Source organism: Hemicordylus capensis, chromosome 2 (genome assembly GCF_027244095.1).
Source record: "Hemicordylus capensis ecotype Gifberg chromosome 2, rHemCap1.1.pri, whole genome shotgun sequence".
NCBI lineage: Eukaryota > Metazoa > Chordata > Lepidosauria > Squamata > Cordylidae > Hemicordylus > Hemicordylus capensis.
Genome location: NC_069658.1, coordinates 235,331,102 through 235,347,301, shown reverse-complemented (window position 1 = coordinate 235,347,301; position 16,200 = coordinate 235,331,102).

Below are 16,200 nucleotides of genomic sequence, written 5' to 3'. Positions count from 1 at the left end.
TGTTTCGGATACAAAACATTTTGTTGTTTCAGCTGTTTTGGAATTCCATTTTGCAATCACGAAAAGTCTTCTCCTTCAGTCTCCATTTTGAGTTTTGACATCTGTTTGAATTTCCGGCCCTTCCAGCCTGCAGATTGGCCAGCAAAAGCATGGGCTGGTCTGCTGGCAGTTGCCTCTTTATTTCTTTTAAGAAAATTTAACTGTAAAATTTACCTTCAATGGCCAGGAGGGCATTGTGCACACTGCGTGGGGCAGTGTGAATTTCATTGTTGTTTCATGCTGTTGTGTGTAGATCAATTGCATTTCGGGCGGGGGGGAGGGATGTGGATGTGCATGACCTTTGGAAATCTGCCTGGTTCTTTGCAAAGCTCTGCTGTTGATGTTATTTGGGGTGGATTTGGGGCAGAAAGGGGGTTTGGGGGCAGAAGAGGTGTTCTAGTGGTAGTGCCCCAATGGGTGCCTGCTCCCACCCAGATCCCAAAGGAATTGGGAAAAGGGATGATTTTTAAAGAATTGCTGAAGTTTACATGTCTTTGAGGCAGATTTGGGGCAGAAAGGGGGCCTGAGGGGCAAAACAGTGGGTTGGGTGGCAATGCCCCAAGGGGTGCCTGTCACAACACAGATCCCAAAGGAATAGGGCAAAGGGCTGATTTCTTAAGAATTGTTGATGTTTATGCATCTTTAAGGTTTCCCCTCCAGGGAATAATGGAGGTTTCAATAGACCCATAACTCCACCTGGGGGGCACTGGGGTGGTCTGAAGAAAGTGGTGGTGAAGTGCACATAGGGTGCCAACCACCCTATGAGATTTTCAGTGACAAACCATGAATCGTCTCTCATATGCTAACAGAGAGTCTACACTCAAAACATCTCAGAAACAACAGAACCCAGTACCCCATGGGTCCTCACCTGCCAAGATGCTCACAAGACTTATTTATGTTTTGGTCCTGTGTAGACACCGTTTCAAGAAGTTTCCTCATATTGTTCTCAATTCTGACTTTTCCCTTTTTGGTCCCAAAAGCAATGTGGGAGATGGCCCTTGAGCTTTGGCAAGGAGATGAAGAATAAATCATAGTGTTTTGTATGATTACAAGGGGAAGCATCACCTCTGCGACTTCCCTGGCTCTCTGCATGGCACCAGGTGCAGGTGCAGGTGCAGAGCTGGTGGAAAACATGTTTGTGAGAACTCTCCAACTCTGAGATGGGTCAGGGAGGGGCAGGTTATCTTGGCCTAACTTTTTCTGAAGATACACTTGTCAAGGATTTGATGATGGGCCCATCCTTTGGTGGTGTAAAAGGGGACTAGAAAAATGCATGTATGATAGTTCTATCAATAGCTATAAGACACCCAGCTAAATGGAACCTCCAGATTTCCATGTAGTCTTCCTCTGGTTATCAGTTCCCAGGCGACAAGACTAGGGAAGGCCTACTGGCTTCATAAGCAGGGGTTTCCTGGCCGTGTCCAGCTGGCTGCTGTGGGAAACAGGGATGCTAATCTGGATCAAAGCCAAAGTCAGGAAGGGAAGAGATTTGGCATCGCTTAAAGACAGACAGTCAAAAGGTAGTTCATGGGGATCCCCTTCCAAGGGAAGCAGGAGGAGAGAAGTGTGGCGGACTTTGATTGAGAAGGCCTTTTCAGTATGTACATGCACATGTAGTAAAGGGTGGCTACCCTATGAGGAAGGGTGAGGTGTCAGTCACAGGTGCTGACAGTGCCTCAGAATGGTGAGTGTTGCCCCCCTGCCCCCTATGTCCATTGCCAGTAGTGGCTCCCAGCTGCCCCCACGGCCCTCCCTGTGTTCTTTAGAGCCAGAGCGACCATTGAAAGCATCATTTCTCTGTGACCAAAGATTACAGGATATTTTGCCTGACACCCAAGAAGATGCGAGACACAAGGTATTGGTATAAATTAGGGCAAAAATTTATTTAAACCTCCAGCAACACACTTAAAGAGCAGGGATTGGCTCTCCTCCTCCTACAGTGTGGTACTATAGGCATGCACCACCAGGGCATGCCTGGCCTAGGGAATAGGGCAATACACCTTGGATCCAGGCAACCCCAAATGCTCTAAAGCCAGGATTGCCTATCCTAGCTGGCCTAGTGCCAGGCCTCTGACCTAGCATCACCCTAAGGTATCCGTTCAGCCATTCCATGGAACTTAGCCTGCCAGAGTAGGTCGGCCAAGGGCAGATATCCCTGAGCCGTGCAGTCTCTAGGGAGTTGCCCTTCTCGACCCATAGTCAAAACACTTAACTGAAGGTGTTCACAAGAACATAAGAACATAAGAACCGCCCTGCTGGATCAGGCTCAAGGCCCATCTAGTCCAGCATCCTGTTTCGCACAGTGGCCCACCAGATGCCGCTGGAAGCCACAGGCAGGAGTTGAGGGCGTGCCCTCTCTCCTGCCATTACTCCCCTGCAACTGGTACTCAGAGGCACCCTGCCCTCGATGCTGGAGGTGGCCCACAGCCCTCTGACTAGTAGCCATTGTTAGACCTCTCCTCCATGAAGTCATCCAAACCCCTCTTAAAGCCATCCAGGTTGTTGGCCGTCACCACATCCTGTGGCAGAGAGTTCCACAAGTGGATCGCACATTGTGTGAAAAAGTACTTCCGTTTGTTGGTCCTAGACCTCCTGGCAACCAATTTCATGGAGTGACCCCTGGTTCTAGTGTTGTGTGAGAGGGAAAAGAATCTCTCTCTCTCCACTTTCTCCATGCCATGCATGATTTTATAGACCTCTATCATGTCTCCCCGCAGTCGTCATTTTTCTCAACTAAAAAGCCCAAGGTGTTGTAGCCTTGCCTCATAAGAAAGGTGCTCTAGGCCCCTGATCATCTTGGTTGCCCTCTTCTGTACCCTCTCCAGTTCAACAATGTCCTTTTTAAGATGTGGTGACCAGAATTGTACGCAGTACTCCAAGTGTGGTCGCACCATAGTTTTGTATAAGGGCATTATAATGTTAGCCATTTTATTTTCAGTCCCCTTCCTAATGATCCCTAGCATGGAATTTGCCTTTTTCACAGCTGCTGCACATTGAATCGAGACTTTCAACGAGCTGTCAACCACAACCCCAAGATCCCTCTCCTGGTCCGTCACCGACAGCTCAGATCCCATCAGCATATACTTGAAGTTGGGGTTTTTCGTCCCAATGTGCATCACTTTACACTTGCTAACATTGAACCGCATTTGCCATTTTGTCGCCCACTCCCCCAGTTTGGAGAGATCCTTTTGGAGCTGCTCACAATCCATTTTGGATTTCACTACCCGGAAGAGTTTGGTATCATCTGCAAATTTGGCCACATCGCTGCTTACCCCTGCTTCTAGATCATTTATGAATAAATTAAAAAGCACTGGTCCCAGTACAGATCCCTGGGGGACCCCACTTCTTACTTCCCTCCATTGTGAAAACTCTCCATTTATACCTACCCTCTGTTTTCTGTCTTTCAACCAGTTAGCAATCCACACATGTACTTGTCCATTTATCCCATGACAGCTAAGTTTCCTTGGGGGTCTTTGATAAGGAACTTTGTCAAAAGCTTTTTTGAAGTCCAGGTAGACTATGTCAACTGGATCACCTTTATCCACATACTTGTTGACACTCTCAAAGAAGTCCAAAAGGTTGGTGAGGCAAGATTTACCTTTGCGGAAGCCATGCTGGCTCACTCCCAGCAGGGCCTGTTCTTCTAGGTGCTTTACAATTTCATCCTTGAGGATGCTTTCCATCAATTTGCCTGGAATGGACGTTAGGCCAACTGGCCTGTAATTTCCCGGATCGCCCCTGGATCCCTTTTTGAAAATCGGTGTTACATTTGCTACTCTTCAGTCCTCTGGTACAGCTGTGCGGTGGAGACCCCCGCCGCTTCCAGTGCACGATGCACCACTGCCCGAAACTGGTATTGAGAGAGGGGTAGACCATCCTCGTGAATGAAAAGGCACCCAGGTCCAGAACCCCGGAGGGTCACGTAAGCTTTTAATGCCTGCACTGGGCACAGGAGTGAGTTGTTGGCCTGATGCAGAGACACAAGCTTCCCCCTGCCCTTCTGATCAGTCTTAGAAAAATGAAGGCGTAGCCATACAGTGTCCCACTCCATGACAACATCCCTGAAATGCACTACCTTGAAAATAGAACTGCTCCGCTCCCTGGGAAACAACTCGCTGGCCCCAAAGGCCCCCCCCCAAACATCACCAATGTCGCTGCGTGAAAAAGCGCAGTCTCATATGGGGTCCTGCAAATGGCTGAAAAATGCTCCTCTGTGCCCTGAATATTAGAGGGCATAAGGGGCCTTCGACTGTCTGCCTCAGCTGGACATTACCGTGCCCAACCCTCTAACACCCTCCTTATCCTGAAATCCTTAGTGGTATCAGTAAGGCCCTGCGATTTGGACTGGAAAGCCACGGCTGCCATATAACCCAGCAGAGCCCCGGGGGACAACCCCTTACCCTTGAGGTGAACCAAAAACTACATCAGCTGTTCAGCGGAGGGGGGGGGCAGTCCTGACCCAATCCTACCTGTATCCTAACCTCCTGGAAGACCCTGCACTGTCTATCATATGCTGCTCGTGTGCTGGGGGCCAAAGAGGCCCAAACAGCCCTCTGCGTTTCTAAGTGCCAAGTCTTCAAGACGCTGCACTTCTAAGTACCAAGGTTCCACAGCCACGATGGCATCTGGTCGGGCTGACACTCTGCCTCCGGCACCAGCTGGCGAAAGCGCTGCACCTGGAAATGAGATAGCGTGTCTGCCAGGCTGGCATGCTATGAACAGGGTGTTATTAGACAAACAGGCCAAAACAAAAGACCTGACTAGGTTCATCACCCTAGGGGACTTGGAGGTCTGTCGGTTGACCAACTGCACTGTGGCCTGGTTATCACACCAGAAGCGCACAGTCTTCTTCCGAAAGAGGTCGGCCTAAATGTGTCTGGCCGCCATGATAGGGTAAAATTCCAGAAATGTTAAGTCCTTAACAACCCCCTTGCTGCCCAGGCATCTGGCCATCTTTCAGCGCACCAGAGGCCACGAAAATAGACGCTGAAACCTGACCTGCCTGCCACATCCGACTGGACTTGCAGTTCTGCCTCCAACAGGAGCGAGTCATGCCAGAAAGACACCCCATTATAGGAGTCTAAGAAGGATGCCCATAGCCGCAACTCAGCCCGCATGGGGGCAGTGACCCTGATCCGATGGTGACCACTCCTAACTCCCCTGACATCACAAAGCCGGTGTAGGAAAGGACGGCCAGGGGCCACCACCGTACACGCGAAATTGAAATGTCCAATAAACTGCTGCAGTTGTTTGAGGGTGACCTTGTGGGCTTGTATACAGGAGCCTAGTAACGCCCACAGGGTCTCAAGTTTAGCCTGGGGGAGCCTGGAACTACCGGATATGGTATCCAGCTCGATACCCAAGAATGTAAGGATGGGGGAGCGAACCTCGGTCTTTTCTTGCGCTAATAGTACACCCAGTTCCATGCATAGTGACTGGAAAACCTCTAGAAGATGCTTGCATTGGTCAGTCCCAGAACGGCCAACCAGAAGAAAGTCATCCAAGCCTTGAGCTGTGGTCTTAACCCCCGCCCTCTAGGGCCCACTCTAGCATGGAGCTAAATGCTTCAAAGGAAGCACAGGAGACCAAGCAGCCCATGGGCAGGGCACGGTCAACGTAGAATTGCCCTTGAAACCCAAATCCCAAGAGGCTGAAATCCGCTGGGTGAACAGGAAGGAAACGAAACACTGACTCAGTGTCGCATTTTGCCAGAAGAGCGCCACAAGATCTAACGACCCTAACAGCCTGGTCAAATGAAGTATACTTAACAGAACAAAGCCCATCTGGGATTCCGTCATTAACGGAGGAACTATGGGGAAAGGAAAGGTGGTGAATCAGTCAGTACTCACCTGGTGCCTTTTTGGGCACCACGCCCAGAGGGGAGATGCACAAGTCAGGCATGGCGACGAGCTCTACAAATGGGCTGAGAACCCACCCCAAAGCTATTTCTTTGTGAATCTTCCAAAGCATCACTGTTTCCATTCAGACCACAGACCTAAGATTTGGGGCTAAACTATGCACCCTTAGACCAACATAAGAAATACGAAAACCTTGTGCGAAGCCTTCCCACAGATAGGCCACTTTTTCCCCAAGTGGGTAATCCGCAAAAGGCGTGCCAGGACCAGGATCTTAACTGGGCTGGGGCACTTTTCCTGTAGAGCCCCCCTGCATGGCACCCCCACCCTTCCTGCCGCCCAGAGGCGGATCCCTTGGTCCTCCCTGGGAACCCTTGACATGCTGGCAGTGAATGCTGGCATGCTTCCCACCACAGAAAGCACACTCGTGCCGGAATCGATGGGGTGATCAATTGCAGCTACCACTGGTGTTAAAGGCCCAGCATGGCAGAGTACATTGAATAACCTGTGCAGCGACAGGCCCTATAGACTGTGCTGCGGGAGTCCTTGAAATCAGATGGCCACTGTCAGCTCTTTGGCCCTGAATGGGCCTTGAGGGCATCATGATTAGGAGCCAGAGCTCTTGATGTTGCCTGTCCCAGGGGATAGCTGGGTTTAAAGATGCCCTGAGTCTGAAGGAGCGATCATAGCGCTCCCAAGCATTGCCCATAAAATCCATGTAACCATGGTGTATTATGTCCATGCACTTGACCAGGGCAGGGCCTTTTTACATGTGCACCTGTAGCATAACGCCCTTGTAGACTGTGTATGCTGACAGCCAGTTGGCCCAGTTGTGTTCCACTGGCTTGCGCTTTGATTTCACATCCTTCCTCTTCTGTTCCCCTTTCTTTAATATGAGTTCAGGCTCCCTGAATAACAGTTGAAAAATGTCAATGAATTGAGATGTAAGTTTTGGGCGGTGTAAAAATGTGATAAATAAATAAATAAATTCCCCACACCATATGCGCTCTTTAACCACTGGCAACAGGTGGTCACCTAGTGGTAGGGAGGTGTCACAAGGTGGATATGGGATCTGTGCCCCTGAAGTGTCTAAAGTAGTGCCTGCAACTTCAGGCAGAGTGCCAGCCGAAGAGGGCATGGCACCCTGACACACTTGTGTGCATGCCCCATATGGGGGTAGAGAGCCAAAGGGGCCCAGATGCCACCCATAAAGGTTATACATGTGGGCCCAGGGAGACATTCCCCAAGGCCAAGTGTGATTTAAGGACTCAACAGAACGTTGCCTGTCTGGGACACATGGATCGCCTCCATAGGGCTCAGAAACGCTCAAGGAACCATTCTTATCCAAGGTCACTTCCATCGCCGTCTGGACCAGCAGTTGATCCCTTGCTTCCAAGGCCTCGATCCTGGATGATAGTGATTGCATGAGCTTAGCTTTCTTGTCCCCCTTTGTAACCCGTTTAGGATCAGCTGGTACACTGGATGGAACACCCTTCTCCATTCCAGGTGCCACCCCCTGTTTCTCCTTCTCAAGGGCCTCCAAGCATGCAATGAGCACCCTAATAGTACCCATGTTGTCCCCATCATCCTCGGAGGAGGAATCATAAATGGGTGCAGGGCGTGATGGAGGTCGAACCCACTTCCCTCCCATCTTCGCCTTAGCTTTCTTTGGCCCCATCTGTATGGTCCTGGTAAGCTCCGATAGCAGGCAAATTGCACCCAACCCCCCGCTCACTGTGAAGATTAAAATACTAGGTGGAATATAAATCTGCACTAACTGAACCAGTGAAATGCCTGCAAAATCCAACCAGCCCCCGGCAAGGCCACCGGCCCAGATGCCCTGAGGCAAGGTCTTGGAGAAAAAGAGTGTGGGGGGGGGGCTTGAATAGCTGTTGCCCTTGTATGCCAACCCCCCACAGAGGTAGGGGCCCACACTGCACAAAGCTGCTATTAACCCCGGGGGGGATTCCAACTCCTCTTGCCACCTGGGCAAGCCCGGCAGGCCGAGAAGGCCCTGAAGGCCGTAAATTTGTTGCCCATCCCAAGGGCCCGCCAGAAAATACCCCCCTTTACAAGTGGGGAACCCCACCTCCCGCTTATCTCATGCTGGTCCGACCGGACCACCCGGCCCTGAGCTCCAGCAGGTTGTGACCCAACCTAATGGCCGAAAAGCCTCTCCCAACCTGGGGGGGGGGCCCTTAAAAAGCCACCTTCCTTTGCTGCAGAAAGACCTCTCCAAACCTGGGGAGGGCTTAAAAAGCCACCTCCCTTTACTGCTGCCACAGCTCGGGTGGAAACTCGGTCCCTTCGCCGAGCTGTCACAAGGCCAAAGACAAGAACCGGAAAAGAGTCCTGCTCCATGGCATGCTGAGAGCGAACTGAGCTCTCCCCGGCCTGGAGCAGGACGCGCGGCCGAAGCCCCACCCTCTGCACAAGCCCATTGGCCAATCAGGCTGGGCCAAGCCTCGTGCTTCCCCAGGGGGCCAGGCAAAAACACTGCGCCATTTATTCAAGCGGCAGGCAACAGGATTAGAAAAGAGAGCATGGGCATATGACTGCAGTTTACAGAGAGGCTGATTCAGGAGTGGGAGTTTCTTTAGGTCCCAAGTCCCCAGGGTCAATGGTTCCCCCCAACTCTAATCTTCTATGATTCTCTGATATGTCAGCCAGCCACCAGACCAAGTAGGAAATCCACCTTTGAGCTTCAGCAAATGTCACCATTGTCCATTGTCAGCCCCTCAATCCCGCTTCTCTCCTCTCGCTTCCCTCGGAGGGGGAGCCCCATGAACTTCCCCATGACTGTCTGTCTTTAAGCGATGCCTTGTCTCTTTCCCGTCCTGACTTAACTGATTCTCCTTTGCAGAATGCCAATCTGATCCTCTATGTGGATTGCTCTTGTCTACACCATGAAGAAGGAGCTTTGTGTATTGATTATGCAGTTTGTGATGATTTTACTGTGCTAGAAACGTTTTCTCTCCCCACATACAGAAGTGCCCAACTGGTGGGACTCAGAGCTCTCACTTGTGCCTGTACCCTGGTCACTGGTCTTCAAGCTACTATAGACACTGACAGTTGCTACACTGTTTGGGTTGCCCATTCTTTTGGGGTTCTTTGGTGAGAATGGGGATTCCTGACCTCAGGAGGGACCCCTATCTCCCATTCTGCTTTTATTTCTGAACTCCTGCAGGCTATTCTTGCAATATCTGATGCAGAGGTATCCAGTGACTCCTCCTGTGTGGTTAGATTGGATCAGTTCCAGTTTCTGACTCTTCAGGATGTGGACAAAGTGCTTGGAATGTTGTGACATCCCCCTCTTCTCTTGGCCCTTGCCCAACATGGCTTATACTGTCTGGCAGGCGGGTTGCTGTAGAGGTCTTGGTAGAGATTATAAATGCTTCTTTGAGGGAGGGCAGGATGGCTCTTTGCCTCAAGGAGGCAATAATGAGACCCCTTCTAAAGAAGCCTATGTTGGATCACTCAGAGTTAAGCAACTATAGTCCTATCTCCAAACTTCCATGGTTGGGTAAGATGATTGAGAGGGTGGTGGCCTAACAACTCCAGGCAGTCTTGGAGGAAAATGATTTTTTAGACCCATTTTAGACTGGCTTTCGGGTGGGCTATGGAGCCATGGTCAGCCCGACGGATGAATTATAATTGGGAATTGACAGAGGGAGTGTGACTCTGTTGCTCCTTTTGGCTTTCTCAGTGGTTGTCAATACTATCAACCATCGCATCCTTCTTGAGCGTCTGAGGGGGTTGGGGCTGAGAGGCACTGCTTTGTGGTAGGTCCACTCCTAACTCTCGGGCACGTTCCAGGTGGTGTAACTTGGAGATGGTTGTTCTTCAAAAGAACTTTTGTATGGTGTCCCTAAGGGTTCCATATTGTCTCTAATGTCATTTATTTATTTATTTATTAGATTTATATACCGCCCTTCCGATATGGCTCAGGGCGGTTCACAACATGATAAAAACAATTAAAACAAATTAACAATTAAAATCAAACTGTTAAAACACAATAAAACCAATAAAACAGCTAAAAGCCCTGAAAATCAGGACAACAATTTAAAACAGTTTAAAACAATTAATCATTTAAAACTCTGGAAGGCCAGGCCAAATAAGTACATTTTGAGGGCTCTCTTGAAGGACAGCAATGATCGCAGATTACGAATTTCTGCCTTGAGTGCATTCCATAGCCCAGGAGCCGCTACAGAGAAGGCCCGCCTCTGCGTCACCACCAGATGAACTGGTGGCAACTGGAGATGGACCTCCTCAGATGACCTTAATGTGCGGTGGGGATCATTTAAAAGAAGGCGCTCTCTTAGATAACTCAAACCTAAGCCGTTCAGGGCTTTAAAGGTAATAACCAGCACTTTGTATTTTTCCCGGAAACATATCGGCAGCCAGTGTAAATGTTTCAAAACAGGCATAATATGGTCTCTCCAGGTTGCCCCAGAGACCAATCTGGCTGCCGCATTCTGAACTAACTGAAGTTTCCGGAGTACCTACAAAGGCAGCCCCATGTAGAGCTCATTGCAGTAGTCAAGCCGGGAGGTTACCAGCTGATGCACCACTGTTTTGAGGTCATCCTCTACAAGGAATGGACACAGCTGTCGAATCAGCCAAAGCTGATTGAAAGCAGTCCTGGCCATGGCCTCCACCTGAGATGCCAGGGTGAGGCCTGGGTCCAGAAGTACTGCCAAGCTGCGCACCTGCTCCTTCTGGGGGAGTGTAACCCCATCCAGCACAGGGAAATCTAACTCATCCCTCAGATTCTGAGCCCCCACAATGAGCACCTCCGTCTTGCTTGGATTCAGCTTCAATTTGTTCTCCCTCATCCAGCCCATTATGGCCTGTAGGCAGGCATTTAGAGGATGAGTGCCATTTCCTGAAGATGAAAAGGAGAAGTAGATTTGGGTGTCATCAGCATACTGATAACACCCAGCACCAAATTTCCTGATGACCTCACCCAGCGGTTTCATGTAGATATTGAAAAGCATTGGTGACAGAATGGAGCCCTGGGGGACTCCATATAACAGCTCCCGTTTTGAGGAGCAACTGTCACCAAGCTCCACCATCTGGAATCTACCCGAGAGATAGGAGCGGAACCACTGCAAAGCAGTGCTTCCTATCCCTAACTCCCCCAGGTGATCCAGAAGGATACCATGGTCGATGGTATCGAACGCCGCCGAGAGATCCAGAAGAACCAGCAGAGTTACACTCCCTCTGTCGATTCCCAAGTGAAGGTCATCCATCAGGCCGACCAAGGCAGTCTCAACCCCATAGCCAGCCCTAAAGCCAGTTTGAAATGGGTCTAGATAATCAGTTTCCTCCAAGACTGCCTGGAGCTGGTCAGCCACCACACTCTCAATCACCTTGCCCAACCAAGGGAGATTGGAGATTGGCCTGTAACTGTCCATCACTAAGGGATCCAAAGAAGGCTTCTTTAGGAGTGGTCTAACCAATCCCTCCTTCAAACAAGGGGGCACCCTACCCTCTCTCAGTGATGCGTTTATGATATTAACTAGGCCATCTCCAACAATCTCCCTGCTAGATAGAAGCAGCCAAGTTGGCAAGGATCTAGAGAACAGGCGGTAGGCCTCACAGCCCCAAGTAGCTTGTCCACATCCTCAGGAGTCACAGATTGAAACTGATCCAAACTAATACTGCAAAAGGGATTGCTGGACACCTCCTCCATAGACCCTGCAAAAACAGTGGAGTCCAAGTCGGCCCGAATACAGGAGATCTTGTTTGCAAAAAACCCATTAAAGGCATCACAGCAGAGCAACCCCAGGGACTGATTTGAAGTAGAAGGAGCAGAAATCAGACTCCTCACAACCCGGGATAGCTCTGCTGAATGCAAACCTGCAGCCGCAATGCGCGCAGACCAAAAGCTCTTTTTTGCCACACACACTGCAACCACATAACTCTTCAAATGGGTGACATGCTGTATCCTATCAGATTCGAACTGAGTTCTCCTCCACTTGTGCTCTGGTCGCCTACCCAACTGCTTCAGCCCCCGCAACTCCTCAGTATACCAAGGGGCCATTTTTGCAGCAGGTCGGAAGGGACGCTTAGGAGCAATCATGTCTACTGCCCTGATGAGTTCCCTGTTTCAGGTTCCCACCAGGGCATCGACAGAATCACTGGCCACACCAATGTCAAAATCCTCCAAGGCCTTTTGAACTCCCACTGGGTCCAGCAGCCTTTTCGGACAGACCATCCTAGTAGGTCCACCACCCCTGCAGGAGTGGATTGCGGCTGTGAGACCAACCTTAACCAGGTAGTGGTCCGTCCATGACAATGGGGAAACCACTGGATCTCCCACCCACGGAACACCCCCCGATCCGAACAAAAGACCAAAACGAGTGCATGGCCGGCAACGCGAGTTGGTTCAGAAACTAGTTGGGATAGGCCCATAGTTGTCATGGCCGCTATGAACTCCTGAGCCACACCAGACAAGCCAGTCCCAAAGTGGATATTGAAGTCCCCCAGCACTAAAAGTCTAGGAGACTCCAACACCAACTCCGTGACTAGCTCCATAAGCTCAGTTAGGCAGTCAGTTGGGCAGCGGGGTGGACGGTACACCAACAGAATTCCCAATCTATCCCTAGTTCCCAGCCACCAACATACACACTCGATATAAGTCAGCTGTCTCACAGGGGCCCTGGTAAGGGAAATGGTATTCTTATGGACCACAGCCACTCCACCCCCCCAACCACATCCTCTAGCCTGCTCTACGACAGAGTAACCTGGTGGGAGAAGCTGAGCCCACACAGAACCACTCACCTCCCCCAACCAGGTCTCAGTTATACATGCCAGGTCAGCTCCCTCATCCACGATCAAATCGTGGACAATTTTGGTCTTATTCTGAACTGACCTGGCATTACAGAGGAGCAAGGCCAGACTCTGTGGGTAGTTGGGGCTGCTCCCCGAGGCCTGAGAGTTGACAGTGCAGTTGGAAGTGGAAACAGTCACTAAGTTACTAATTTCCCTTCCCCTGTAACGGCCAGCTGCTCTGCCTGCACCAATTCTTCTATTCCCCACCACAACAGTAATAGCTGCCCCAGAAATGCTGGGCGCATTCCCAGAACCATCCCCCTCAAGAGAGCTCAAACACATACTTGATAAAGGCCTGGCACAACCCAACCCCCCAGCCCTCAGTCCCACCCTCGAAGGCCCAGCCCCAAAGGCCGGCCCCCTTTGGCGGCCCGATGACTATGCCTTTGGCGAGCCTCCCTGCTTTCAAGCCAACAAGCCCTGAGAGCCACACCTCTCATGTGTAGCTCCCAGAACAGGCTCCAGGTGGATCTCCTCAACAATCTGGGGGCTGGCAGCCAGCCAGCTAGAACTTGGCAACAGACAAGCAGGCTGCTCCCAGTCTGGGCTGGAAGCTCCACAGGAGGCAGTGGGACCAGTTGGTAAGTCCCTGTAGGCAGATAGAATGGCCTTGCAGCTCCTTGTCCCTGCAGGCAGATGGAATAGCCTTGCAGCTCCTTGTCCCCTCCCAGTAAGATCTACATGAAACCACTGGGAGATAGCATCATGGGATTTGGTGCAGGGTATTATCCATATGCTGATGACACCCAAATCTATTTCTCCATGTCAATCTCATCAGGAAATAGCACATCTTCTCTAAACGCCTGCTTAGAGATAGTAATGGGCTGGATGAGGGATAATAAACTGATGTTGAATCCAAATAAGACAGAGGTACTGACTGTGGGGGGCCGTGACCTGAGAGATGGTTTAGATGCCTGTTCTGGAAGGGATTACACTCCCCCTGAAAGATCTGGTAATTAACTTGGGAGTGCTCCTGGACCCAAAGTTCTCCCTGGTTTTTCAGGTTGGGACAGTGGCCGGGAGTGTGTTTTATCAGCTTCAGTTGTATCAATTACTTAAGATAAATGACCTCAAAATGGTGTTAAATATGATGGTAACCTTCAGGCTTGACTACTGCAATGTGCTTTATGTCAGGTTGCCTTGAACATAGACTGCAGTTGTATAGAATGCGGCAGCAAGGTTGGTGTCTGAGTCATCTTGGAGAGACCATATTACCCCTATATTGAAAGAGCTACACTGGCTGCTAATACCTTCAAGGGCAAAATACAAGTTGCTGGTTATAACCTATGTAGCTCAAAACTGCTTAGGTCCTGGGTATTTAAGAGAACATTGTCTTCGCTATGATTCCCACCACCCAGTAAGATCATCTGGAGAAGTTCATTTATAGTTGCCACTGGCTCATCCGGTGGCTACCCAGGAAAAGGAGTTCTCAATTGCCAAGTCTTTGGAATTAACTCCCTATTGAAATGAGAGCTTCTCCATCTCTGACAACGAGTTTTAAAAAGTCAATTAAGACACATTTGTTCACTCAGGCTTTTGAAGTTTTAATACTTTTAACTTGTTTTAAGTTTTAAATTGTTTTAATGTTTAGATTTTGTTTAGAATGTGTTTTTATTGCGAACTGCCCAGAGAAGTAGGTTTGCGGCGGTACAGAAATATGTTCAATAAATAATAAATAAATATTCTTTTACCCACAGCCCTTGCTATTGTGCACTGCCACGCCCACACTACAGCTACTGATCTGATTGCAAACAGAATGGTGGAATTTGCAGCATGGTCTGCCACCTGAAGAGGTCCTCCAGTCCACATGATTTTGGCTGTGTCATGTACACACCATGCACCCCAAAGATCCCAGCCCATGCTCCAATTGGACTTCCCCTGCATTCAGCAGGCACCCTCTGAGGGGGAGCCCAACTCTGACTCTGCACAAGGTGCAGGCAGAATGCCCACAGCATCTGGCATCATCCCAACAGTCACCCAGTGGCCCCATGTGAACTGGTTAAACACCTTGTTCATGTGGATCATCAGGGCTCGCACAGGAACAAAGGGGAGATTGTTGCTAATTTGCATAATTTCTGGTTTGCCCCCCTTTGCAAGCAGAGAAGCCCAGCGGGTCTGCCAGTCTTGTCCTGCCTGCCAGACCCACAACACTGGACTAGCAGTGAAGACATGGCCACCCACTAGATCAAGGATGGAGGGCCCCTTCCAGACCCCCCCCCAGATAGACTTTGCAGACCTCCCACCATCCAAGGGATTTTGTCTTTTGCTGGCACTGGTTTGTGTGTTCTCAGGATGGTCTGAGGCATTTCCATGCTGGAAGGTGGATGCTGAGAAGGTTACGAAATGCCTCCTGATTGATATAATACCAAGATGGGGACTGCCCATCTGTCTGGATTGTGAGATGGGGTCTCACTTTACCAGTAAGATTATCAAACTGGTCTACAAGGCTTTTGGGATCCAATTACAGTTTCACACCCCATACCACCCAGAGGGTTTAGCCTGCATGGAGTGTCAGAACCAGAACTTCAATACTAAATTAGCTATGGTGGTGAAGGACATTAATCTGCCTTGGTTGGATGCCTTGCCATATGTTTTGCTATCCACTCACAAAAACCCTCATCAAAAGCATGGGCTGACTGCATTTGAGGGATCTTGGGGTCATGGTCTACAGCTTGTTGAAAATGTCAACTCAATGTGCGATAGCTGTGAAAAAGGCCAATTAAATGCTAGGGATCATTAGGAAGGGAATTGAAATGATGGTGTGGCCACACCTGGAGTACTGTGTACAATTCTGGTCACCACATCTAAAAAAGGACATTGTAGAACTGGAAAAGGTGCAGAAGAGGGCAACCAAGATGATCAAGGGCCTAGAGCACCTTTCTTATGAGGCAAGGCTACAACACCAGGGGCTTTTTAGTTTAGAAAAAAGAGGACTGTGGGGAGACATGATAGAGGTCTACAAAATCATGCATGGGGTGGAGAAAGTGGATAGAGAGAAATTCTTCCCCCTATCACATAACACTAGAACCAGGGGTCATCCTATGAAATTGATTGCCAGGAAATCTAGGACCAACAAACAGTAGTACTTTTTCACACAACGCATCATCAACTTGTGGAATTCTCTGCCACAAGATGTGGTGACAGCCAACAACCTGGATGGCTTGAAGAGGGGTTTGGATAACTTCATGGAGGAGAGGTCTATCTTCGGCAACTAGTTGGTGGGCTAAGGGCCACTTCCAGCCTGAAAGGCAGGATGCCTCTGAGTACCAGTTGCAGGGGAGCAACAGCAGGGCATGCTGTTCAACTCCTATCTGTAGCCTGCTTGCCTGTGAAGCCTGTGTTGGCAGGTTTGGAGATGAACTTTTGGGAGCCGCTGTGATTGTGACTGCCAGAGAGGCAAATCTTTCTATTTTCTGGGTGTGCAAACGCTTCCCTGGACATGTGGGACAAAAATCCTATGGGCATGGTG